The sequence below is a fragment of the Galendromus occidentalis genome, unplaced genomic scaffold, assembly GCF_000255335.2.
Source record: "Galendromus occidentalis unplaced genomic scaffold, Mocc_1.1 scf7180000077030, whole genome shotgun sequence".
Taxonomy (NCBI): Eukaryota; Metazoa; Arthropoda; class Arachnida; order Mesostigmata; family Phytoseiidae; genus Galendromus; species Galendromus occidentalis.
In genome coordinates this window covers 20,505-23,958 of record NW_003805019.1, presented here as the reverse complement: position 1 = coordinate 23,958, position 3,454 = coordinate 20,505, and the positions used below count along the sequence as shown (strand labels likewise).

The following is a 3,454-nucleotide window of genomic DNA, read 5'->3' as shown; positions in this document are numbered from 1 at the left end:
CTTGGTGGTCAGTCGATTTTCTCCAGGCTCCCTGCCGCCTGGCAGTCACTGCCGAGAGACCTCCGAGACATTCGATCAGCTAAAAGATTTAGTTGGGTGTTATCAAGCCGCATTCTCAGCGGCCAGGTTGTTTATAGGAGCACTTACTTGTTCTGCTCGACCTTGTTAATTACTTTCATGCACATTTTTTTTTAATATGTGAACTTCAGCCGTGTATGACTTGCAGTTCCATCAATAAACAAACAAACAAACAAAACAAATTAGCTCAGGAACTAGAGCTAAAATTCCCTGACGTCTTCAGCGAAGGACTCGGTAAATGTACGAAGTTTAAAGCGTCGATCAAGCTCAAACCTGACGCTGAGCCTGTTTCCGGAAAGCGAGACCGGTCGCTTATGCTACGTTACCCGCGGTTTGCTCGGAGATCGACCGGCTCGAGAAGGCGGAGGTCATCGAGAAGACCTTGCATTCGGATTTCGCAGTTCCGATTGTAGTGGTTAAAAAACCCGATGGGCGGACTCGCATGTGTGGAGATTATTCTACAGGTCTGAACGACCTTGTTGAGGATGATCACTACCCACTCCCGACGGCGGAGGACATTTTCAGTACGCTCAATGGAGGAACCGTGTTTTCGTAAATTGATCTCACGGAGGCATATCTACAGATTGCCGTGGAGGAGCGTTCACAGAAGTTGCTCACAATCAACACACCGAAAGGGCTATACAAGGTCAAGCGACTCCCATTTGGAATTAAGACCGCACCGAGTATCTTCCAGAGAGTTATGGACGAATTGACGGGGTACTCGCTGGCACGATGGCATACCTCGATGACATCTTCGTCACAGCATCGTCTGAGGAAGAACATCGGAAGAGACTCTTCGCGGTGATGGAGAGACTTCAAGACTTCGGGCTCAGAGTTAAGCTGGGAAAATGCAGTTTCTTGTGTAACGAGATCAAATATCTCGGTTTCATCATTGACGCTAAGGGAAGGCGTCCAGATCCCGCGAAGATTCAACCGATTGTCGAGATGCCCGCTCCAAAAGATATTGGCGAGAGACGAGCTTTTCTTGGGATGCAAACGTTTTACGCGGCGTTTATTCCTCAAATGAAAGACTTGAAGCTGTCGATGGTGGAGCTACTCAAGAAGGATGCGAAGTTCTCTTGGTCAAGCGAGTGTGAGTCGGCTTTCAAGAAAGCGAAGGAAATTCTCCAATCGGATCTTCTGTTGATGCATCACAACCCGAGTCTACCTATCATTGTCTCGGCGGACGCATCGCAGAGGGGTATCGGGGGCGTCCTCATGCATAGGTTTCCCGATGGCTCATTGAAGGCTGTTCTCCACGTGTCTAGGACGTTGACGCAGACCGAACAGCGGTATGGGCAAATTGAGAAGGAGGCCCTCGCCTTGGTATTCGTGGTTCGGAAACTTCACAAATTTCTGTTTGGTCGGAAGTTCACACTCAACACCGATCACAAGCCGCTTCTGTCGATTTTCGGTTCTCACAAGGGTGTTCCAGCCTACACCGCAAACAGGCTACAACGCTGGGCTGTGATACTTTTGGGATACGACTTCGAGCTCAAGTACAAGAACACGAAGGAGTTCGGTGAGGCGGACGCTCTGTCGAGGTTAATTCGAGAGAGAGCGGAGGAAGAGCCATTGGTGGACACTGTCATCGCGTCTGTGGAAGCTGAAGTTCAGAGCGACTTAATCGCAAATGTATCCCAAGTGCTGGTCACGGTGAAAGAAATTCAACAAGAAACGGCCCTGGATAAGATACTGTCGGAGGCGATTCATTTCGTCAAGCGGAGTTATTGGCCGAAGCTCAAACAGGACAACCCGCTGTTTCCGTTATATTCAAGGCGAGACACTCTGTCGATCACAAACGGTTGTTTGATGTCGGCTCACAGGGTGGTAGTTCCGAGTTCTGTCCGTTCTCGAGTTCTAAATCTCCTACATGAAGGTCACCCTGGCATCAGCCGTATGAAAGCTCTATCGAGAAGTTATGTCTATTGGCCTGGAATAGACTCGGATATACAAGCTATCGTGCGGAAGTGTGACACTTGCCAGGTGGCGGGAAAGCTGCCGATCAAAATCCCGCTAAAACCTTGGGAAGACTCGAAAGTACCCTGGTCAAGGGTGCACGCAGATATCGCAGGACCTTCGGATGGGTCTTACTTCCTTGTGGTGGTTGATTCGTTCTCGAAATGGCCGGAAGTGGTCCAACTCAAACGTATCACATCGTCGGAACTCATAAAATTCTTCGAAGAGATTTTCGCACGCTTCGGAAACCCGTCGTCATTGGTCACAGACAATGGACCGCAGTTTAAGTCGTCGGAATTCGATAATTTCTGTACGGAAAGAGGAATTCGTCGGTTGTTTTCTGCTCCGGGTCATCCACAATCAAATGGTCAGGCGGAACGTTTTGTGGATACGCTGAAGCGTACGCTCAGAAAACTTAAGGGGAGAAGTCGGTGGCGCAGAACTTACAGACGTTTCTGACTACCTACCGGAATACTCGTCCCAGGCCTGTCCTGGCGGAAAAACGTCCTGCGGAGACGTTGCTGGGTTGGCGACCCGGGACGATACTGGCAAAACTGGTTCCTTCGGCTCAGTCGGATGGTTCAGTACTCTCAAGTTATCAATCGTCCATGAAGCAGAACTTCGATAGGCATCATGGAGCTCGACCTCGGAACTTCAACCCTAACGACCAAATCTTTGCGACCGTGCAAGAACGAAATCGAGTCGTGTGGAAGCCGGGATTCGTCAAGAGGAAAATCGGGAACACCATGTATGAGGTGGTCTTGAAAGGGGTCACACATTCGCGACACGCTAATCAACTAAAGCCCAAGTATTCTGACGACAACTTCTCGGGCTCAGAATCCTGGGACGATTTCGGGCTCGAGTTCGCTTTGGAGTTGCCCGATTTCGTTGAAGATTCTCCGGTGGTGGTGCGTGAAACGAGCCGAGATTCTTTCTATCTGCACCGCAGTCCGGTGGAGAGTTCATCAGACGACACCGAGGAGATGTCTTTCCAGGAGACGTTTCCGGTCACCAGCAGTCCGGTTTCAACTCGACAAAGTCCGGTAGAGACTTCGTCCCAGGAGGTCGCTCGGCGCTCTGGTCGCATCTGTATACCTCCTGCTCGGCTCGTGGTAGAGCATACCAACGCTCAGCACTATCAGGAACAGCGCTGATCTGGGGGAGATGTTACGGCCGCCCGCTCGTAGAGACGATCATAACATAGTGCCATGATAACGACGAAGTGTAGAATAAAATATAGATTCATTCTGGTCTGTAACACGTCAGCAGCAGCATCGTCACTCCTTAGTCAGGATCACAACACCCTACACTATAATAAATGCCGTCTGTGCGTCACGTTGAGGTCTATGGCAGCTAACCGAAGGAGGGGTGCAATCGGAACCTTTCGACGAGGCATCGGAGCGGTCCTCATGACACC

The 3,454-nt window shown here is 50.3% G+C and overlaps 1 pseudogene; it reads left to right on the top strand.

Moving 5' to 3' along the window:
- Positions 1-215: 215 nt before the first annotated feature.
- Positions 216-3,191, top strand: LOC100905470 (uncharacterized protein K02A2.6-like; annotated as a pseudogene).
- Positions 3,192-3,454: the final 263 nt, after the last annotated feature.